This window comes from Macrotis lagotis, chromosome 1, assembly GCF_037893015.1.
Source record: "Macrotis lagotis isolate mMagLag1 chromosome 1, bilby.v1.9.chrom.fasta, whole genome shotgun sequence".
Lineage (NCBI taxonomy): Eukaryota > Metazoa > Chordata > Mammalia > Peramelemorphia > Peramelidae > Macrotis > Macrotis lagotis.
Window position 1 is genome coordinate 835,721,116 of NC_133658.1, and position 24,788 is coordinate 835,745,903.

A 24,788-nucleotide genomic window follows, 5' to 3' on the forward strand; every position below is an offset into this window, starting at 1 on the left:
GTGGGGAAGGGGCCCGAGCCGCGCGTCTGCCGCGCGGGACCCTCCGCGGTGCCGGGGAGCCCGAGCCCCCGGGCGGGACGCGCGCGTGCGCGAGCAGGTAAGGCGGCGGGGGGGGCCGGGGGCGCCGCGGCGGGGCGGCCGGTGCGAGGGGGCCGGGAGGCCGCCGGGGCCGCCCCTCCCTCCCCGCACGGCCCCCCATTACTGCTGTTTACCCGTATGCCCCGGGCGTCGCCCCGCCCGATCAGACGACTCGCCCCTTGTGCCACCTCGGCCTGGGCAGCGCCTCTTGGGACGCGATCAATGTTGATCGATTGATTGGTTGAATTCAGAAACCAAAATGGGGGCTTGTGGCCTTAGAGTGTAAGCGCCTCGAGGGCAAGGGTTTTTCCTTTTTTATTTTATTTCTTTTTTGTATCCCAGGAGCTTAATACGGGGCTGACTTAGTTGAGAAGAGAGGGCTTGTGTGAAAGACTAGAAACACATTTTTTTATTGTTCAGTCGTGAGGGACTCTTCACGACCCTATTTTGGGGTTTTCTCGGCAGAAATACTGGAATGGCTTGCCATGTCCTTCTATTATAGATGAAAAACCGAGGGAAAGGGGCCTAAGTGACCTGTCGGGGTCACACAGCTCCTAAGGGTCTGAGGTCAGATTTGAACTCAGGAAGACTTAGCTTCCAATTCTACCATATGGGATAAAGGTGAGGGGTCTAGGATAATGCCAGCCGATCGACCAATGATGGTGCCCTTGACAAAGATGGGGAATTTTTAAAGAGGTGTGAGTTTGGAAGAATAGATCTATCTTGTTAAGATTTATGCATATCTATATACCCTTAAAAACAAAAACACGCACACACATATATTTATTTATTTTTTAATGTCCTAAATTTGAGATGCCGACAGATCTGTCCTTCCTTACCATTCTCTTTTTGGAAAATCAATTCCGCCATTCTCTTTGAATAGATAGATTTGTCACTTTAGTTGGAAATGCCTTTGCTTTTGTATTTTTATCAGCAGTTAATTGAGTTCTTAGCACCTACCAGGCACTTGTCCTTAATTTATGGAGAAAAAAAATCTGATGCCTCTTCCCTATGATAGCTTTTTTCTAATATTTGAAGATAGCTCCTGGGCTTCTTACCCTATTTCTCAGTGTCACTCTTAAATTGTGGTTTCCAGGAGTAAATAAAATAATTCAAGCGTGGTCCAGTTAGGATTAAGTTGATTAGATTATCACCTTCCTTGCTTTGAATACCTACCTCCGATTGTGTAAAGTCTTTTTTTTAGCTACTCTTAGTAAATGTGTAGAAAAAAAAAATTGATACTTTCTGTGTCCCATATCCATGGACCCTCATCTCTGCAGAGCAGTTGGGAGGAGTTATGTCTCTCTGAAGAATATTATCAGAATGTTAGGTGTGGATGACAAAAATTAAATCACATAAGATATGAATAGCTGTAAAAAAGAGGGCATTAAGGTAGTAATGACAGTTCAAATTATATTAATATCCATGAAATATTAAAATATTCAGCAGGGATCTATGGGATCTGTAAACTTGATTTTTTTTGAAAAGATATTTTGATAAATTTTCAATGTGTTTGGTTTTCTTTGCAGTCCTATACATTTTATTTTGTGCATTTAAAAATATTTTTCTAGAAGTAGTTCATAGGCTTCATGATTCTATCAGTGGGGTCTATGACACAAAAAAGTTAAGAACCTTTTTGAGTAACTTGCCAACAGGATTTATGGAAAGATACAGATAAGAATTGTATAAGATGTGAGAGTTGCAGTTTCCCTGTTATAAGGAATGCTGATAAAGAGCCATCAAAATAAATTTCATCTTACTAGGTTTAGCCAATCATTCTAGCCTTTCAAGAGGTTTTATTCCAGTTCCCTGACATCTGCAAATTTGATAAAAAAAAATTTTCCATATCACTGATGATAATAAAAGAAGAAAGTTAAGGGCCCCGGGGCTGGGGACTCTATTCACCGAGCCACCTAGGTGCCCTGACATGCTTGTTCTTTATAACTGCAACATTCAGTGGTGGTGGTGGTGCTGGTGTGTGTGTTTTCACTTTCATTGTTTTGGTCATTTGTATATTTTTTGTTCTACTCACCTCATTCAGTTAAGATCCTTGGAGATCTATGATGAGTTGATACTGGTCCATGTACAATGATTTTTTTGTTTTATTATTTTTTTAAAACTATTGCATGAAATGCCCAGTGAGTAAAATTTAACCTTGTAGAGTTTTGGCTCCCTCAATTCAGAGAAGAGACTGACTGACATATTGTCATTGTGTGGGAAGTCAAAAATGCATATTTTATGTATTTTGACTTTGGATTTCTCACTACTTGACTGGCAGAGATGTTTTTTGTTTTGTTTTTTTTTTTTGGTTAGGCTTATGAGACTGGTTGATTGTGATTTCAGGCACATCTTGTGAGTGGGCAGCAGCTAGAATTGCACCTTTACTATGCATCTGGTGGCACAGTGGATAGAGTGAGGGTCTAGAAACCAAGAAGACCTGAGTTCAAATTTGGCCTAATTTTAATACTAATCTGTATGACCCTGGGTAAATAACTTACCCTTTCTGTTTCCTTCAGAATCAATAACACCTGGGGTGGCTAGGTGGCTAGTGGATAAAGTACCGGCCCTGGAGTCAGGAGTGCCTGGGTTCAAATCTGGTCTCAGACACTTAATAATTACCTAGCTATATGTGGCCTTGGGCAAGCCACTTAACCCTGTTTGCCTTACAAAAACCTAAAAAAAAAAGCCATAATTAATAACACCTACTCAGCAGAGCTTTTGTGAGGATGACATGAGATAATATTTATAAAAGTGTTTAGCACAGCATCCCTTCCCTATAAGTAGGGACTGTTGAAATCTCTCCTTGCCCTCTTTGCCGGTGTTCTGGAAAGTGATGATGGGCTGATCCAGGGTTTCCTATTGTTTAAAGTAGGAGAGGGAAGAGGAAAGCATACTGGAGGAGTCTTTAGGATTTAAAACAAGGCTATTAACGAAATAGGCTTTTCCCACTATCCCATAGGTACCATCTCATGACCATTGCTGCAGTGACCTCTATGTCCATAGGCATAGTGAAACTCAAAATCCCTCTTCTTCAATCATATATTTAGTGAGTGTGTATACAAACTCAGCCTTGGGTTAGGTGCTGTGGAGTTTGAGAGACTCTCCCAAGGAGTTCATCTGGATTACAAATTGTATTTTATTAAAAAAAAAGCTTCATTATTTTATAGTCATGACTTATCTAATACAAATAAAGACACTTATAAATAGGTGGATAGACAAGAGATGACTAGGGGACCTCCTTGGGCAGGAACTATGTTTTCCCAGAAGAGGTGGCTTGTTAGTCCAGTAGCACAAGCTGCTCCTGGTTCCCCAGGCATGTGTTCTGTCTGGCTCTTCCCTTCTTCACCTAGGGGATGACAACAATGCCTTAATAATGTGAGGCAGAGTTTGATTGACAGTGAGTAGGATGGATTAATAAGTACTTGAGTCCCCTTTTAATGTCAGTGGCTAAGCAAGGCAGCTGGGGATTATTCATGCTAAGCAGTAGTCTACATAATTAATCTGTTTAGTCTTTGCTGGTATACAAGGAGGCAAGTGAAGTCTCTTGATCTAACTTCTAGCATTTCTGTGTGGTTTAACACCTGAATTCTGGAAACAGAATGTCTTAATTTTCCTCTGCACCTTGGCCCTGTTCCTTCAGTCATTTTGGGATGTATAAATATTCAAAGCACATGGCAGGAGCAAGCAGCCCTTGAATTGGTACAGATTGTTTGCTGTTAAGTGGGCAGGAGAGGTCCAGAACAAGCATTTTTCATTATAGAAAAGGAGGGAAGTGATGAGATCTTTCTGAGGAAGAATGGGTAGGAAATCACTATCATATAATAAAGTTGTATAAGATGAAGAAACAACACTTGAAACATGAAGATTCTCATTGTCTTAAAATGAGGGACTGAAGCAAAGTCTTATGTTTCAGCTGAATTCAAAAAAGCAGGGGAATGATCATGGAGAACAGGCATGCCATGAACCTCATTCTCCAATTACAGGATAAAGGAAGATCATACAATTATGCACACTCACACAAAGATCTTGTCTAGAAACAGACTAAACTGGAGAGGGAATTAGGAGGCTACAGGAACAAATGGGAGAAAAGAGGGATTTAGATAAGGGCATAGTCAAAAACAAAGCCAACTCATGCTGGAGAGTGTAATATAAGGGGGGGGGATTAAAAGAAAAAGAAGTAAAATCTTGGGATCAAGAATGGAGGAGAAAAGCTGTAACAGCAGAACTTGGCAGGAGAAACTATTTAAAGACAAGAAGGAAAAAAGAGGAAAAATAAGCATAGTTATGTGTTGAAAGAAATCTGAAAATATGTGCAGTAGGCAACACTTGTGGACTTCCATTTCTGTTTAGGGGCCTGTGTGGGATAAGAATTCACTTAAAAAATATAGAGATTCCTCTGAGCAAAAAGGAAAGTTTATTTTGGCTTTTCTGGAGAAAAGGGCACCCCCAAGTCTCACAAAGTTAGTGAAGATCAAGGAGCTGCCCCAGGTGACAGTCAGTAACCCCCTCTCTTCCAACCTGATTGGTTAAGGTTTTCAGAGTTATAATCTTTACACGGAAAATCTGCCCAGCAACAAAGAGAAGAATAAAAGGTTTTCATAAAATATTATCACACCATCCAGAAGGTGAGGGTTTCAGAAGATTTCTCATAACCTTCTGTTAAATGAATTAATGTCTGAGTATGCAAGGTCTTCTAAGGAACTCTACTATCTTCTTAGTTTAGTACTTATCAAACAAGAGAAGACCGGCTACTCTTCTCGCAGTCTATTATCAAATAGCTGGCTAAATAAGACTGCAAGGTCTCTTCTCTGGAAGTTTTCCACTATTTCCCTCCCAGACAGTGCAAGGTCTTTCTGGAAATAGTCCACTGTTTCACTCCCTAGCAGAATCAAGAGGGTGTCTGACTGGGAATGCAAGGCCTCTCTTCCTCTTTTTTTTTTTAGGTTTTTTTTTTTGCAAGGCAAACGGGGTGAAGTGGCTTGCCCAAGGCCACACAGCTAGGTAATTATTAAGTGTCTGAGACTGGATTTGAACCCAGGTACTCCTGACTCCAAGGCCGGTGCTTTATCCACTACACCACCTAGCTGCCCCCTCTCTTCCTCTTCTAAGAATAGTCTAAGGGTAATTGTCTTTGTTTTAATGATTTTTAACCCTGAGACCACTTCACTAGAAATGTTAACTCTTAAGAGGGAATATTCCACTCAGGCGGATTTGTTTTCGAAGCTCTTCTTTAGAGACTAGCATGTCTTTATTTAAGGCAATGGTATTAAGTGACTTGTTCAGGGTCATACAGCTAGGCAATTATTAAGTGTCTGAGGTTGAATTTGAACTCAGATCCTTCTGATTCTAGGGCTCGGGCTGTATTCTGTGCCACCTAGCTGCCCTGACATACTTGTTCTTTAATTGCAACATTCGCTCCTGGTGGTGGTGGTGGTGATGGGTGTGTGTGTGTGTGTGTGTGTGTTTCTGCTTTCATTGTTTTGGTTATTGTGTATATGTTTTTTTATTCTACTCCAGTTTCAGTTCAGAAAAATCTTTTCCAATCAATTCCAATTCTTTGCTATCACTAAAAGTGCTAGGTATGTGTAGGAACTGTCTTCTTACCAATGGCCTCTTGGAGCTATAAACCCAGTAATGGAATCTCTGGTTCAAAAGGAGTGGACATTTTAGTTACTTTATTTGCATAATTCCAAATTAGTTTTACTGATTGACAGCTCCACAAACAATTTAGCAGTGTGCCTATCTTCTTACAACCCTTCTAGCATTGACTATTAGCATCTTTTATCATCTTTGCCCCAATTGGCTGAGGGTAAGGCATGAAATCTTAGGATGGTTTGATTTGCATTTTTTAAATTTAGAGTTTGAAAAAGCCATTCCCCAATTGACAAATGGTCAAAGGATATGCAAAGGCAATTTACAGATGAGGAGATCAAAGCAATCCATAGCCATGTGAAAAAATGCTCTAAATCATTAATTATTAGAGAAATGCAAATTAAAGCTTCTCTGAGGTACCACCTCACACCTCTCAGATTGGCCAATATGACCAGGAATGATAATGATCATTGTTGGAAGGGTTGTGGGAAATCTGGGACACTATTACACTGTTGGTGGATCTGTGAACTCATCCAATCTTTCTGGAGAGCTATTTGGAACTACACCCAAAGGGCAACAAAAATGTGCATACCCTTTGACCCAGCAATACCACTACTGGGTCTATACCCTGAAGAGATGATGAAAAAGGGTAAAAACATTTGTACAAAAATATTTATAGCAGCCCTGTTTGTGGTGGCAAAGAAGTGGAAATCAAGTAAATGTCCTTGGGGAATGGCTGAACAAACTGTGGTATATGTATGTCATGGAACACTATTGTTCTATTAGAAACCAGGAGGGATGGGATTTCAGGGAAGCCTGGAGGGATTTGCATGGAATGATGCTGAGTGAGATGAACAGAACCAGAAAAACACTGTACACCCTAACAGCAACATGGGAGTGATGTTCAACCTTGAAGGACTTGCTCATTCCATCAGTGCAACAACCAGGGACAATTTTGGGCTGTCTGTAAAGGAGAGTGCCATCTGTATCCAGATATGGAGCTGTGGAGTTTGAACAGAGTTCAAGGATTATTCCCTTTAACTTAGAAAAAACCAGATATCTTATTGTGTGATCTTGTTACCTCTTAGACTTCGCCTCTTCTTTAAGGATATGATTTCTCTCTCATCACACCCAATTTGGATCAAGGTACAACATGGAAACAAAGTAAAGATTGACAGATTGCTTTCCATGGGGGGAGGGAAGTAAGATTGGGGGGAAAATTGTAAAACTCAAATAATATCTTTAATAAAAATAAATTAAAAAATAAAATAAATTTAGAGTTTGAACTTTCAACACTTTGCAGTTCTTTTGAGAATTGTTCATATCTTTAATTTTTTTTTAGCTTTTGCGAGGTAAATAGGGTTAAGTGGCTTGCCCAACACAGCTAGGTCATTATTAAGTGTCTGAAGCTGGATTTGAACTCAGGTACTCCTGACTCCTGGGCTGGTGCTCTATCCACTGCACCACCTAGCTGCCCCTTCTTTTTTTTAATTTTTAAAAAAAGATTTTATTTATTTTGAATTTTACAATTTTCCCCCTAATCTTGCTTCCCTCCCTCCACCCCTCCCACAGAAGGCAGTCTGTAAGTCTTTACATTGTTTCCATGCTATACATTGATCAAAATTGAATGTGTTGAGAGAAAAATCATATCCTTAAGAAGAAAAAAAAATATATAAGAGATAGCAAGATTACATAATAAGATAACAGTTTTTTTTTTAAATTAAAGTTAATAGTCTTTGGTCTTTGTTCGAACTCCACAGAATTGTTCATATCTTGACCACTTACCTATTAGGGTTGGTATTCATGTGTGTGTACTTTAAGAGTTGAAAAACAGGGGCGGCTAGGTGGTGCAGTGGATAAAGCACCAGCCCAGGAGTCAGGAGTACCTGAGTTCAAATCCAGCTTCAGACACTTAATAATGACCTAGCTGTGTGGCCTTGGGCAAGCCACTTAACCCTATTTACCTGGCAAAAGCTAAAAAAAAAAAAAAAAGTTGAAAAGCATTATATGTATAAAATATATATAAAATCTTATTTGATCCTTACCACAACCTTGAGATTTAGGTACTATTATTATCCCCATTGCAGCCTGTTGTGAATAATACTAACTTACATAGCATTTGTTTCTGTCTTTAACAGGATAATACTTTTTGTAGTATTCATTTTTCGAAAAAGGAAAGCGTAACATTTGGTGTCAATCAACAGTCAAAGAATGTTTATGAAGTGCTTCCTATGTGCCAGGCTTGTGTTCACTAATGCTAAGTGATGGGGATACCCCCATCCAAGAAAAAGGGCAAAAACAGGCTTCTTAACATCCAAGACCTCACTGTCTAATGGGGTGGGGAGAGACAACATGTAAACAACTATATACAAACATAAGATGTAAAGGATGGCTTTACCTTGGCTGAATCATTAGCTTCTCTGGTTTTAAATTTCTTCATCTGTAAAATGGAGATCATAAGACTTGGTTTATCTGACACAGGCTTGTTTTGAAGAAAGAGTTTGGTGACCTTTAAGATTACATTTAAATTTAAATTACAACTGATAGCTCCTACTATCCTGAATTTCCTTTCCTTCAGAACCTTAATTCATAGATGTGGAGAAGAGAGGGACTTTCAGAGAGTCCTGGAAACTCATTTTACGACTGAGGAAGCTGAGACTAGGGGAGATTAAATGATTTACCATATTGGTCATAATCCCTGAGAAGGTAGGATTTTAAACTGTGTCCTCCCAGCAAGATTGGGAATTTGTATTAAGTTTAAAATTCATGCAAACCCTTTCTAGTGACTGATGAAAACAAATTAATCCCCCTAATTAAATCAGTGCAATTCCTAGTCTGCTTTCTTCTGGCTATAGTATTTGCCATCTAATTTGACTTTGATTACTGCTAAAACACTAAAGCTGACAGTGAAAATGTTGTATTACAAAATTTGAATCCAAATTTTGAAATACTATGAAGTCTTCATTATCTACTACAGTATAATGTTTTATAAAACAGTAAATGTTACTATTTAATACTCTCAGAGCAAAAGTGTAGAGTGATAAGTGATGAGACTTTTACATTCAGTTTCAGTATCTCCTATCCATCCAAAGGCAGTTTTATACAGGTACAAATAAAACTATTTGGGAGCCATTGGAAATGCTTTGGGAACTATTACTTGCTTTTTAAAAAAAACTTTGAGGGGACTATTACTTTTTTAAAAAATTTTATTTATTTTGAGTTTTTCAATTTTTCCCCTAATCTTATTTCCCTCCCCCACCCCCACAGAAGGCAATTTGCCAGTCTTTGCATTGTTTCCATGGTATACATTGATCTAAATTAAATGTGATGAGAGAGAAATCATATCCTTAAGGAAGCAACATAAAGTAAAAGAGATAACAAGATTAAAGGTAATAGTCCTTGGTCTTTGTTAAAACTCCTTAGTTCTCTGGATACAGATGGTTTTCTCCATTGCAGACAGCCCAAAATTGTCCTTGATTGTTGCACTGATGGAATGAGCAAGTCCATCAAGGTTTATCATCGCCCCCATGTTGCTGTTAGGGTGTACAGTGTTTCTCTGGTTCTGCTCATCTCACTCAGCATCAGTTCGTGCAAATCCCTTCAGGCTTCCCTGAATTCGCATCCCTTCTGGTTTCTAATAGAACAATAGTGTTCCATGACATACATATACCACAGTTTGCTAAACCATTCCCCAATTGAAGGACATTTACTTAATTTCCAGTTCTTTGCCACCACAAACAGGGCTGCTATGAATATTTTTGTTCAAGTGATGCTTTTACCCTTTTCCATCATCTCTTCAGGGTAGGCCCAGTAGTGGTATTGCTGGATCAAAGGGTATGCTCATTTTTGTTGCCCCTTGGGCATAGGGACTATTAATTTCAAAATAAGAACAAATAAAAAATACTTGAAGCCCAACACTGTGCAAATAACCTAATTTTTAGAAATCTTAGCTATCTTACGTTATGCAGTAAGAATATGGAGTATTATTAGGAGAGATAAACTCTTCTCTCCCACAGATATAATCCCCATCATAAAGCTTTGACCTTAGATCTTACAGATTTCGATAGTAGAAAGGCTTTGAGAAATGTTGTGGCTCCAAAATCACCACTTGCATCCATTCTGGTGTCAACACTCTCCAAGTTTAGTTTTCTTTGCTGGAGGGGAAGTCTTTCCAGCTTGGAAACATCTGCTAGAGCTCTGTGGGCATAGCCTTTAGGAGCACCAACTTGCATGCATGGAAGTAACTATTTTAACGTGAACATAGACAATAACCTGTCTTAAAAACTGGTGCTTTGGAGGGCTTTGGTGACTATTGCTATATTGAATTCCTTTTGTAATATGTCCCCCTCCCCATACAAAATGAACACAAAAGGGCTAATAACTTTGTAATGAGTTTCAAAACCAACTCCAGTAATTGGCCTCCAGTAATTTGAATATTTAGGTTTCCTGAACCTTTTACTTTTAGTTGCTAGGTGGCTGAATTTGAAGCTGTTTTATAAAAAGCAGACTTGGGGTGGCTAGGTGGTGAAGTGGATAGAGCACCTGCCCTGGAGTCAGGAGGACCTGAGTTCAAATCTAGACTCAGACATTTAATAATTGACTAGCTCTGTGACTTTGGGCAAGTCACTTAACCCCATTGCCTAAAATTTAAAAAAGGTAAAAGAAATAAATAAAAAGCAGATTTTGCAAGCTTCATCTAGAACAATCACTGGACATGTTAGTGCTTTAAGGGACCGAAGTGTTTGAAGATTCTGGGATTGGGGAAGGTAGTCTTAATCTAAAAGAACAAAATGGAATACTAACCCATTTGGGTTTAGAAACTCCCTAATCTGCTGTTGATTTCTAATATTTATTTTAAATTCCTTCCTTAATGTCTAGCATAGTGGTGTTATTTAATAGAAAAAAACCAGATGTAACCACAAATGTGTGTGAAAACAAATGCTTATGAGCAAAGCCAGTTGCTAGAGGAACCAGAGTGACACATTTTTTTTTTAAATTTGTGGCTCATTTTATTAAATAAAAAATTTATTGTATTTTTTATTACATCATAGTCATTTCCCTTCCCCCCCCCCCCAGCCTTTCCTTGTAATAAAGGAAAAAAAATATTTACATATGTCTAACTCAAGATACCTGACAATGTATATATAGAAAGCATGTCTAATACCCCTTTTACCACTGAGAATAGGAGGTGTACAGTTCTTTAGGATTGAGATTGTGCACCACTCGTCTTCCTAACAATTAACTGCTATTTAGAACCTCTTCAGTTTAATTAGGATTGTATAGACAAAGCCACTTTTTTTTTTTTTTTTTTTTTAGTTTTTGCTAGGCAAATGGGGTTAAGTGGCTTGCCCAATTATGAAGTGTCTGAGACCTGATTTGAACTCAGGTACTCCTGACTTCAGGGCTGGGCGCTCTATCCACTGCACCACCTAGCCGGCCCCTATTGTCTTTTTAAAGGGGCAGTTCCCTACATTTCTAGTTTATTAAATGGCTACTCAAAATTTGTATGGTGCTTAAAGTAGTAAGAAGCTTGTGTTTTTTGAAAACTTTACTAAACTGGCTGTATAACTGAAAGATTTGAATTGACCAGAATGTCTTCATTTCACTCATTTTCTTTTTTCTTTTTCTTTTTAATTTAAGGCAGTGGGGTTAAGTGACTTGCCCAAGGTCACCCAGCTAGGCAATTATTAAGTGTCTGAGGTCGCATTTAAACTCAGGTTTTCCCAACTCCAGGGCTGGTGCTCTAACCTAGCTGCACCACATAGCTGCCTTACCCCCCCCCCCACCCCATTTCACCCTTTTTCTAAGATTGAGTTTTAGGGTTTGTGAAAGGTAGGCCTGGTTTTTGGAGTTACTGTTATCGCTGTAAGATTCCTTTTTTCACTGTAAAAACTTGCTAACTCCAAAACAGTTGAGAGTGGAGGATTTAATGGAGAGGGGAAAAGTCCTAGAAGGGGACTGAACTTTTGCTAAATTAGGAGGAATTTTTCCTATACCCAACCAGTATTATATCTAGGCTAGGTTAGCTTCTCTTAGTATAATTTATTCAAATCCCCAGTGTTTTTGTTTGGGAGTGAAACGGTAGCGGTGCTGGTATGAAGGTCATCTCCACATATTTTGAACTGAAGGAAAAAAAATAGATTTGTCTAATTTGGAAATGTCCCTTAGTGAACATTTAGATCAATCTCTCTCTACCTGTGAACTTCCTATACTGAACTAAATAAGACTTCTTCCTAATTCCATAGCTCAAGTTTTCAAAAGAGCAACTGTTAAGAGTTTGAGAATGACTTAGAGTCTGAAATCATCCTTTTTACTCCCCAAGTATCATGCCTTTGGTTCTTGGTAGTTGTTCATCTGTTTAAAAAATGTTCAGTGGTTTCCTGGTCAAGGCGTTTCCCACCTGACCTGATACTATGAGTAGCAGCAGATGAAAGGGCCTTGTTCTGCTTTCATGTTGTCTGTCATTGTGGTGTCAGGTTATGGTTAGTATCCGAAATAAGCGAGAGTCTAATAATAATAACCGTCTGAGCTATTTGACTGTTTTGCTTGTTAGGGACATGAATAAAACACTGCACTTTTAAAACTGATAGGAAGAAATTCATGGAGGGAAAGCAGAACAGAAACAATGGATTTTCAAAAACTACTTTAAAAAGTAAAGGGGTAGAGTTAGGAAGAGCAGATTAAAATTCAGTCCTGGCAATCTTGGGCAAGTCACCCTAACCTCTGAGTTTAAGTAACTCTAAGACTCTTGATAATGCATATTTTTTCATACTAGATGAAGTCACAGGTCCGAAAAATAATCCTATTTTGGAGAGGTTACTTTTGCTTTCATTTGCAAATGAACTGGACCCTTGTATCTTACCATATTGCTTACCATGTGTCCTGAGACACTGTGTAGATAATGGGGATACAGAAAAAGACAAAAACATGATCTCAGCCTTCATGGAGCTTCGACTTCAGTGGGAAAGCTTACATGTACATAATTAGGTGCCTATAAGATATACACAAAAGAGATGAAGATGGAAGCAAAGGCTTCCTGAAGAGGGAGATTTGAGCTGAGACTAGAGAAGTGGAAAAAGGGGAGGTGATGGAAAAGCAAAGCAAAGGTCTGGAGCAAAGCTTTTGAATAATATGTTGAGGGGAATTAAAGGTAGTACAAGACTGGAAAAGTAGGAAGAAGAGGCCAGGTTATAAAGAGCTTTAAATGTAAAAACCAGAGACCTTTGTAGATTTGATTTTATGTATCACTTGTTATCTTAATATTCAATTTCATGAATATGTCATAATTTATTTGGTAATTCTTTAGTTTTTGTATAGCTCTTTTTTGACTGTTAAAGATAAAACTGAGCTGTTCATACTCTCACAAATAGATCCTTTTCCTTTTTATGTTATTTTTTAGAATAAGATACTAATAATGAAATCATGCTAAATTTTTTGACTTTTATTATATTTTGCCATATTGCTCTCTAAAATCTTTGTAATGTTCTACATCTTTTGAGTAGAAATTTAAGTTGCCTGAAATTGAGGACCTCACTCCATAGAATTTAATGGGTTTGAAATGTTTTCCCTTAAATACCTGTAAATAATTTACATTAGTTATCTAAACAGCCTGTGATTCCAGGGGTTGAACATAAACAATTGGATTTGTTTTGTTCCATCTTGTTCCATTCAAAACTAATCATGATTACACTCAACTCCTGAATGGTACTAGAGTGTAGACAAAGTATGGTATTGAAGAAAGAGTCCTAGACCTGGGATCAGAAGGCTTAGATTTCATTGCCACCTTCACTACTTCCTATGGGACTCTCATCTCTCTTCATCTAATCTAGAAAATAAAGATGATTAACACTTGGGGCAGTCTGGTAATAATAATGTTTGTCTTTCATTTTCTTTTTTTTTTTGCATGGCAAATGGGGTTAAGTGGTTTGCCCAAGGCCACACAGCTAGGTCATTATTAAGTGTCTGAGACCGGATTTGAACCCAGGTACTCCTGACTCCAAGGCCAGTGCACTATCCACTGTGTCACCTAGCTACCCCTGTCTTTCATTTTCAAAGAAGACCACTGCATCAGAGAAGTGATGTCATAACAATCATGTGAATTAGATTTGAGTGAGGGAGGTGCTTTATGCTAAGTCACCAGCCCCACTTTCTCCTCCAGAGCCATCTGGGTCAGGGCGACTAGAGATGACCCTGGATATGAGGTAATAAGGATTAAGGTCACACAGTTGGTAAGAGTCAAATGTCTGAGGCCAGATTGGAATTCCTGTCATTCTGATTCCAAGGCCAGTGCTCTATCCACTGTGCCACTTAGCTATCTGGTAGGCACAATGGATAGATCAGGACTTAGAGTCAAGAAAATTCAAGTTCAGCTCCTGCTTACTATCCTGGTCTTGACCGTAGGATGGTCATTTAATCTCTCTTTGCCTTGGTTTTTCTCCATTGCACAATGGGGTTGTTGGCTCCTACTTCTCAGGAGTGTTATGAGGATCAAGTAAGATCACATCTATATAAAGCACTTGGTGAATTTTAAAGAATTCAGTAAATGCTCTGTTAGCTATTATTGTACCTTAAAGAATTGTTGGGAGACTCAGTGAGATAATGTGTAAAGAGTATTTTGTAAATTGTAAAGGACTGGATAAATATAAGAAATGAATTGATTTAAAAGCATTTATTAAGTGCAGCCTATTTGCCAAGCCCTGGGAATACAAATAGAAAGCTCAATTCCAGTTCTTAAGAGTTTATATTTGAAAAGTAAATTTTACCCTTCACTCCTTTCACCCATCCACTCATTGAGAAGTCAAGAAAAATAGAGCACATTACATATATGTGTGTGTGTGTGTGTGTGTGTGTGTGTGTGTGTGTACATTTAAAACAAATTGCCCCATCATCAGGAAAAATAAAGAAAAGAAATTTGTTTTGATTTACAATACTCAGTCCATCAATTCTGACTTGTATGTTTCATCTTGAGACTTTTGAAATTGTGGTTGGTCCTTGTATTGATTAGAGTTCCTAAGTCCTTTATAGTTGTTTATCTTTATAATATTCTTCTGTCATTCCATTCTGTGTCAGTTCATTTATGTATTCCCAGGTTTTTCTGAAACCATCCATTTGTAATTTCTTACACTACACTATTATTCCATCACCTTTATATTCCATTAACTTGTTCAGCCATTCCTCAATTAATTTCATTTCCTTGCTACCACAAAAAGAGCTGCTCTAAGTATTTTTGTATCTATGTTCTTTTTGTTTGATTCTTCTAAGGTATAGACCCAGTTTTTGGTCATAGTTGCCAAATTGCTTTACTGAATAAGTGGATCATTTTACATCACCATCATCAGTACATTAAAGTATCTGTTTCCCCAAGGCCCTCCAGGAAGGATATTTGGGTTCATAAAGCTACAGGGATGGTGAGTGGAGCTGTAGGTGAATAGATTCACCCTTTCCTGTAGCAATGATTCATTGTAGCATTCATCCTGTAGCATTGACTTCATCATTTTCTAGAATTAGAAAACTGAGTCAGGGTAGTAAGGAAAGAAGATGACCAAGAGAGTAAAGTGAAGAATGGCTAGATCTTGCCTCTATACATTACTGTGTAAGGAAAGCAGAAGTTATAATGGGGATGGGGAGAACCCAGTGCTCAGATTTGGAGGTAGAATAAAAGTCCTTTTGGATATAATCTCTCATTGGAAAGGGAGGAGGGCAAAATGACATTTAGAGAGATATGACCAGAGAGTCAAAATTATTAAGGCAACCATAATCAATGCAGTAAGAGAAAGAATATCTTGGCATTTGAATTTTTTCAAATCATTAAACATTAGTCTACAAATATCTATACAAAATCCCTTGATTAACTCTTTAAAATCAGAATACCTACCATTTAGAGATCCCTTTAGTTTAACAAAGCTTTGTCATTGTTTCAGGTAGAGGATGCCATGAGACAGAAACTTGTATCACCCCTATTTTGTCAGGTGAGGAAGCAGTCAGGTCTTTATTCAGTTATTTTTAAATGTCTGAATTTAATCCTTGTAAAATGAACTCCTTGTAGTCATTGTGATTATGTATGTTGTTGTCCTGGTTCTGCTTGCTTTACTTAGGTTTTCCTTTGCTCTGAATTCTTTCTTTTTGTTATGAATACTGTTTTGTTTAGACATTCCCCAATCAAAGGCACCAACCTTTTTTCCAGATTTTGCTACCAGAAAAAGTGCTACTAGAAATATGTTGCTTTATAATCAACTTCAGTAAGTAAATAATTAGTAAGTAATCAGTAAATTAAAATACTTTTTATATGTGCCAGGCATTGTGCTAAAGTTTGGGATATAAAAAAGAATCAAAAGGTAGTCCCTGCCCTCAAGTGACTCACAGTCTAATGGAAGGAGCAAACAAGCTATCTACAACTTAAGTAGGTAATGATTAATAGAGAGAGGGCACTAGAATTCAGAGAGATTGAGAAGACTTCCTCCAGTAGAAATGAGATTTCAGCTGGCACTTACAAGAGGCCAGGGAAGCCAGTAGAAAGTGCATTCAAGTCAGGGAAAATGCCCAAAGTTAAGAGACAGGATTATCTTGTGTGAGGAATCACCAGGAGGCAACATCAGTGGATAGAAGAGTAAGTGTTGGGGAGTAAAATGTAAGAAGACTAGGAAAGGGAGGAGGGGCTTTATGAAGGGCTCTGGATACCAAATAGAACATTTTGTATTTGATCATGAAGATATTGGGGAACCATTGAAGTTCATTAAGTGGCAGGCCTGGGATGAGGTGATGGTTTTAGTGACTGAATGGAAGATGAATTGAAGTGGGGAAAGAAGAGGTGGGCAGACCTACCAGCAGATTATTGCAATAATTTGTAATTGTAGGAGAGAGTGGCAATGTCAGAGGATAGAAGGGTTACATTGGAGAGACATTGCAAAGATGAAATCCATAGGTTGTGTGGCAAATGATTGGATGTGCGAGCCTTTCTGTCTTTATTACTTAGCATTGACTTCTTTTGTTCCAAAGGTTTTTTTTTTTAACTTTTATTATGTACCAATTTCCTTTTGAGGTCATTATTATTTCCATTGTTAAGAATTCTGAATTCTTTTAAAGTTGTTTTCCTTCATTATTTAGTCATCACACTAAATTGTTCTAGCTCTGCTCATTTGCTTCACTTTGTTCAAATCTTCTGAAGATTTTCTGAATATTTCTACTTACAATTTCTTATGTTGAAATAATATTACATAATATTCCTATGTAACAATTTATTCAGGCAATTACCATTGATATCTTTATTTTATGGAAGAAGTACACTTGGCCCAGAAAATTAAATGACTTGATTGAGGTCCTTTGACCCAAGATCCAGAACTTTGTACTTTATATCACTCAATGTCATTTTCTCATATGTCCAAGGATTCCGTAATTAAATCAGATATAGTTAAAGTTTTAATCCATATTTAACAATCTTCAGTTACAACCATGGGCATGTGCCTTTCTAAGTTCTTACTGAATTGATCTTTCCAGGTGCATCTGTGTCATTGTGACCCTCCTCAGAATGAGGCAAGATTAATTGATCACTGTCTATTTTTAATCATCCAAGACACTGCATTTGTCTGGCCCCTTGGGCAAGGTTCCTCTTTCCAATCTTGGATGTTATGTTATTTGTTCTCTTCTAAATCTTTTTGTTAGAGTGCTTTTGATTTTGAGTGTCTGTAGCCCTCTTGCTGATAAGAATGGCTATGGAGAAAGTGAGGAAGGCAGAAGGAAGTCTGTCAGTGACAGAGCTCTAAGTAAAATGTCTTTTTGCTGGTTCCAAAATTCCTTCCCTTTTCACCCTTTCCCCTTCCCCTATTGCTTACCAATTATAAATGTGAAATAAAGAAAACATTAAAGTAATAAAATTATACTTGAATTTACACCTAGAATTTATCAGTTCTTTCTCTTTAGAATGGGATAACATTTTTTACCTTGAGTCCTTTGGAATCCTCTTGGATAATTATATTGATCAAAGTAGCCAAGTCTTTCAGGTAATCATTATTGCAACATTGCTGTTTTGTACACAATGATCTTCTCATTTCACATCAAGTTCATATAGGTCTTGCCTTGATTTTCTGAAAACACTTCCCTCTTGTAATTTTTATAACACAATAGTATGTCATAACTCCTTCAACCTTCCCTAGTTGATGAGCATCCTCTCATATTTATATATGTATTTGTACAAATGGATCCTTTCCTTTTTTCTTTGATCTCTTCAGAGTACAGATCTAGTAGTACTATTGCTGGGTCAAAGGGTGAAAGCCCTTTGGGCAAAGTTCCAAATCATTCTCCAGAATGGGTGGACCAATTCACTATACCAGCCCTTCCTTGGTATACCAATTTTCCCTTTATCCCCTCCAGAATTCATTTTCTGATAGGTATGATATGGTATCTCAGAGTGGTTTTAATTTATTAATCTCTAAGCCCTAGAGTTTTAGAGCACTTTTTAGGACTATAAGATAGCTTTGATTCCTTCTTCTAAAAACTGTTTATATATGTCCTTTGACCATTTATCAACTGGGAAATGATTCTCATTTTTATAAATTTGATTCAGTTCTATACTTAGTATATATTTTAGAAATTAGTCTTCATCACAGAAAATTGGTGCAAAATTTTTTTATTCATTATCTATGACACCTTTTATGATAATGTAGTTTTTTTGGTTATTCCTTTTAATTAGGTCTGGTTTTGCTTTTGTTCTGAGATCATGGTTGCTGCCCCTGCTTTTTCTTTTTTTCTTTTTTTTTTTTTAGTTTAGTTGAAGCATATTTAATTCTGCTCCAGCCCTTTATTTTAAGAGTGTGTATCTTTCTATTTAAAGTGTGTCTTTTGTATACAACATATTGTTGGATTTTGATTTCTAATACATTTGCCTCTCCTGCTTCCATTTATATTCACAGTTTTGATTACGGTGTATTTCCTTCATTTCTTACTCTCTTTATCCTTTTATTCCTCAAAAGTCTATTTTGTTTCTAATCACTTTCTCCCTTAATCTGATCTTTCTTTTAATCATCCTTCCCTTCTTTCTCATATCGTTTTTCTCTGCTGTTTGCTATTGGGTAAGTTACATTTCTGTATATATAACTGAGTATATTATATAGTGTATTCCAGTTATGTAACTGGACCATTTTCAGGGAGAATGAGGTTCAAGCATTATCTTGCCACTTCCAACCCTCCATTTAACCCTCCATTTACCCATCCATTGCTTCCTTGTGCACCTCATTTAGGTGAAAAAATTTTTCCCCATTCTGTCCTTCCTTTCCCCTTTGATTTTCCCAATGCTTCCCTCTTTCTCTTTTTCCTTTTTTTTGGGGGGCGGGAGATTATTCCAACATAACTGAATTACATACATTCCTTGTCTATATAAACTCTTTAACTGTCCTAGTAATGATCACATTCTTAGGAGTTACCTGTAAATTAAGAATGTACACAGTTTAACTTTATTGAGTCTCTCTTAAGAATGATTACTCTTGGGGCGGCTAGGTGGCGCAGAGGATAAAGCACCTGTCCTGGAGTCAGGAGTACCTGGGTTCAAATCCAGTCTCAAACACTTAATAATTACCTAGCTGTGTGGCCTTGGGCAAGCCACTTAACCCCATTTGCCTTGCAAAAAAGAAAGAAAAAACAATGATTATTCTTTCTTGTTTACTTTTTTATGTTTCTCTTGAGTCTTATGTTTGATTTTGTGTCAGATTTTCTATTCTTTTCTGACCTTTTCATCAAACATCCATTAAAGTCCTCTAATTTCCTTAAATATTTTTCTTTATTTTTTTTCTCCCAAAGTATTACACTCCATTTTGCTGGGTAGATGATTTTTGTTTGAAATCTTAGCTCCTGGGGTGGCTAGGTGGCACATTTGGAGTCAGGAGGATCTGAGTTCAAATCCAGCATCAGACACTTAATAATCACTTAGCTGTGTGGCCTTGGGCAAGCCACTTAACCCCATTGCATTGCAAAAACCTAAAAACAAACAAAAAAAGAAATCTTAGCTCCTAGTCTTCTGGTATGTTATATTGCAAGCTCTGCACTCCTTTAAGGTAGAAGCTGCTAAATATGTGTGATCCTGATGATGACTCCACAAAATCTGAATTCTTTCTTTATGGCTGCTTGAAGTATTTTCTCTATGACCATTCATTTCCTTCTTTAACTCTTCTGGTAATTCTTGTTAGACTTGGGACCAATTAGCATTTTCCTTTGAGGCTTTTTTGGGTGGTTGTTTTAACATTGTTGTCTATTTCTAAAGAAAGATTTTATTATTTTGAATTTTACAATTTTCCCCCATCTTGCTTCCCTTCCTCCCACTCCCCAAAGAAAGGAGTCTATTAGTCTTTACATTGTTTCCGTGGTATACATTAATCTAAGTTGAATGTGATAAGAGAGAAATCATTCTTAAGGAAGAAAAATAAAATATAAGAGATAGCAAAATGACATTATGGGTTTTTTTTTAAATTAAAGGTAATAGTCTTTGTTCAAACTCCACAATTATTTGGATACAGGTGGTTTTCTTCATCGCAGATACCCAATAAGCAAGGTTATTAATAAGGTTATTATTAATAAGCAAACTCCATTAAGGTTGACCATCAGCCCCATGTTGCTGTTAGAGGGTGTACAATGTTCTTCTGGTTCTACTCATCTCAATCAGCATCAGTTTATGCAAATCCTTACAGGCTTCCCTGAATTCCCATTCCTCCTGGTTTCTAATAGAACAATAGTGTTCCATGACATACATATACCACAGTTTGTTAATCCATTCCCCAATTGAAGGACATTCACTTAATTTCCAATTCTTTGCTACACCACAAACAGGGCTGCTATGAATATTTTTGTATAATTGATGTTTGTACCCTTTTCCATCATCTCTTCAGGGTATAGCCCCAGTAATGGTATTGCTGGATCAAAGGGTATGCGTAGGTTGGGTGAGTTCACACTCCACCAACAATGTGTTAGTGTCCCAGATTCCCTATATCTCTTCCAACATTGATCGTTGTCCTTTCTTGTCATATTGGCCAGTCTGAGAGGTGTGAGGTGGTACCTCAGAGATGCTTTAATTTGCATTTCTCTAGTAAGTAGTGATTTAGAGCAATTTTTTTAAAATTTTTTTAAAGATATTATTTGAGTTTTATAATTTCCCCCCCATCTTACTTCCCCCCCCCCCCAGAAAGCAATCTGTCAGTCTTTACTTTGTTTCCATGTTGTACATTGATCCAAATTGAGTGTGATGAGAGAGAAATCATCCTTAAGGAAGAGGCAAAAAGTCTTAAGAGATAACAAGATCAGACAATAAGATATCTGTTTTTTCCCCTAAATTAAAGGGAATAGTCCTTTGAACTTTGTTCAAACTCCGACTCTTTATCTGGATACAGATGGTACTCTCCTTTGCAGACAGCCTAAAATTGTTCCCATGTGGTGCACTGATGGAATGGGCGAGCCCTTCAAAATTGAACATCACCCCATGCTGCTGCTAGGGTGTACAGTGTTTTTTCTGGTTCTGCTCATCTCACTCAGCCATCAGTTCATGCAAATCCCTCCAGGCTTCCCTGAATTCCCGTCCCTCCTGGTTTCTAATAGAACAATAGTGTTCCATGACATACATATATCACAGTTTGCTAAGCCATTCCCCAGTCTACTTCTTGACTTAGAATTTTGGTAAGGTTAGGCTCTGCTCCCCTTGGGGTGTGGAGGCATCATACCAAGCTTCATGCTTTTTCATACTGCTTTTGTTGCTTTCAAGTGGTGTAATCCTGGGAGAATTATGTCATTTTTCTCCTGTTCCACTCTCTGGTCTTTATCCAGGAGGGGCAGTTAATTGACACAGTGGGTAGAGTGCTGGTCCTGGAATTGAGAAGACCTGAGCTCAAATCCAGTCTTAGACACTTCCTAACTGGGTGACCCTGGGCAAGTCACTTAACCCTGCTTACCTCAGTTTCCTCATCTGTAAAATGAATTGGAGACGGAAATGGAAAACTACTTTAGTATCATTGCCAAGAAAACTCCAAATGAGGTCATGATGGGTCGGATATGACTGAACAATGACACTTTACCCAGGATGGGCCCCTGATTCCTTGTTAGCTACACACCAAAGTATTTCTCTTTACCTTGGAGCTGTGACCAGAACCTTTGCTCCCTTGTGACCGATCACCAGCGTTCCTGTCCAATCACCAGCATTCCTGTCCATTCTGGATCTGTGACCCAGAACTGCATGTGGGCAATAGAGTTGCTAATCAGTGTTAGCTTTACCCAGTTCTCAGCAAAGAATTACTTGTAATCTGGGGCGGCTAGGTGGAGTAGTGGATAAAGCACTGACCTTGGAGTCAGGAGTACCTGGGTTCAAATCTGGTCTTACACTTAATAATTACCTAGCTTTGTGGCCTTGGGCAAGCCACTTAACCCCATTTGCCTTGCAAAAACCTAAAAAAATAGAAAAAATAATTACTTGTAATCTTTTAACTAGTCGTCTAAACAATTTACCTCCTCTGGGTTCCTCTACATGTATGGTACCTTCACTTCACCTCTCTTATAGACTTCTTCAGCAGGGGCTTTATCACTTCAAAATTTGAATAGAGGCATTGTTTTAAAGTTGTTTGGAGTGAAATATTGGAAGAGTTCAGTTGATGGTTGCCCCCGATCTTCTGTCTTGGCTCCTTTTACTTCTAAAATTGTTTACTTAAAAGTGACTAGAATATGGTTGTGCACAAAATGGAATTTTAAAAGACCCCACTAGATTCAGTGCTCTCTTTTCAACAAATCTTCACACCTTATCATCATCATCATGAAATGAACCATATTATAAAAGAGCCCAGAATGATACAGCTTCCAGAGATACAGAAGGAGTTGTATGTGAAATCTGTATAGGAACTATTCAACTTTTTTTTTAAGATTTTGAGTTTTACAATTTTTCCCCTAATCTTACTTCCCTCCCCCCACTCCCCACAGAAGGCAGTTTGTCAGTCTTTACATTGTTTTCATGGTATGCATTGGAACTATTCAACTTTTGCAACATACTATGAACCTCATTGTCTCAGGCTTATTATATCTATATCTATCTATATCTATATCTAATGTATGTATGTATTTTATAGTCTTCTTATGGGGTACAGAAGTCCAAATGGAATATTCTCTGATCCAAAAGGGCCTTTTTGATTGGAGAGAACTTCTCATCTACTGTGTCAAGCGATATGTGCAATGTATAAAGAAATTATATTCCTAATGTATTCATCTCTTTCTTCCCCTCAAGAGCCATCTCTTATAACAAAGAACAAAAATAAGAGAAAAGTAAACCTAACCAAATACAGTCACAAAAAAGCCTGACATGTATAATGTTTCATAGGGAAAAAAGGAAAGGAAAGGATTAAACAAATACTCGTTTTTACTGTCCTGGACACTGTGCTAGGAACTTTATAAATATAATTTTATTTGATCTTGACAACAACCCTGTGGAGTTAGTGCTGTTATTAATCCCTTTTGACAATTGAGGGAACTGGGAAGACTTGCTCAGAATCACAACTCTTAAGAGTCTGAGGCTAAATTTGAATTCAGGTCTTTCTGAATCCATACCAAGGGCATAGCCCCCCTACTTCTGAAAAGAGAATAGAATGTCATCTGTTTAATCAAGTATTTGAAAGATCTTTTAGTGGGAAAAGTGAGTGGGATGATGATTCTAAGGAAGACTGCTTGTATTTTTATTTTTCCTCCATTTCTCCCTTAAGAGCCCTCAGTCCAACTAACACAGCCTCATTAGACAACCCTTTTGGGAAACAGACAGGTAGTAAATAAACTGTAGATGTGTTTCTGAAATAACAAAGACAGAAGTATTTTGCCTCATCTCTTCCTTTAGCTAGTACCTATTCCTTCTTACCACTCTTTTCATAAGGTCATCTTGAGAGAATCCTAGTCTTTGGTAATTCCTTTACTTCTCTATTCATTTACTTGATCCCATCCCCTCTGAAAGATTGACCTCAGTGATAATCCCATTTCTTTCTCTAATCTCTCCTTTCCTACCTCTGAAGGTTTTTCCTAGCCTTTAAAAAAAAATCCCTCACTTGACCCTGACACTTGCCCCATCATCATATATATCTTTTCTTTTTCATAAATAGAATCCTAGAAAAAATTATTTTTGCCTCTACTTTGTCACTCATTTTGCAACCCTTTTCAGTTTAGTTTATGACCTCATCACTTATCTGAAACAGCTCTTTTCAAAGTTTCCAATGATTTCATAATTGCCAAATCCAAGAGGCTTTTCTTAGCACTCATCATTATTGACCCTTCTGCAGCATTTTACTCTGCTCATCTCTTCTTGAATCCTCTGTTTACTATGGGTTTTTATGAACTAATCTTTTTTGATTGTTTTGCTTATATACTCATTCAGTTTTTAATTTCCTTTCTTGTATCCTGCCCCCCCAACTATGGGTATATTCCTAAAGGCTCTGTCCTAGGCCCTTTTCTCTCTACATTCTTTTTTTCTTGGTGACTTCATCAACTCCCATGGGTTCAATTAGGCACATAATTCCCATATCTATATATATGAGACCTAATCTCTTTCCTGAGCTATGGTCCTACCTCACTTTTTGGAAGGACTGAATTTGCTCCACCTTTCTTCCTAGAAACCCTCAGAATTGGACATTTTGAACTGGATATCCCACAGATACCTCATTTATCATGTTCAAAATTGAATTCATTATCTTTTCCCCTAACCTATCTGTTTTCTAGACTTCCTTGTTATTGTCAAAGGTATCAGCTTCCTTTTTTATAGTCATTTATTTCTTTAGTATATGACAATTGTGAGAAAACTTGCTTCAATTTTTGAATCTGAGTTTTCTGGTCAGCATCTCTAAACAGTACATTAATTCCTTTTTTTTTAAATATTTTATTCATTTTCCAATTATATACAATATCATTTTTTGTAAGGTATTGAATTTTACAATTTCCCCCCACCCTCCCTTCCCTCCCTTCATCCCCCCACAGAAGGTAGCCTAATAATCTTTACACTGTTTCCATGCTATACATTGATTGAAATTGAATGTGTTGAGAGAGAAATCATATCCTTGAGGAGAAAATAAAATATTAGAGATAACAAAATTATGTTAACACAGTGATTTTAACAATTCTAGAATGTA

General features: G+C 37.6%; 1 protein-coding gene across 2 annotated transcripts in view; it reads left to right on the forward strand.

Annotated features, from left to right (window-relative positions):
• Positions 1 to 24,788, forward strand: part of NUMA1 (nuclear mitotic apparatus protein 1) — a 96,438-nt gene that overhangs the window by 752 nt on the left and 70,898 nt on the right. The window contains exon 1 of one of the 2 annotated variants that reach the window (XM_074217319.1): positions 1 to 97. The exons of the other annotated variant lie outside the window; for it this stretch is intronic. The gene's annotated coding sequence lies outside the window, so the exon portion shown is untranslated. The remainder of the gene's footprint in view (positions 98 to 24,788) is intronic. 2 annotated transcript variants of the gene reach the window in all.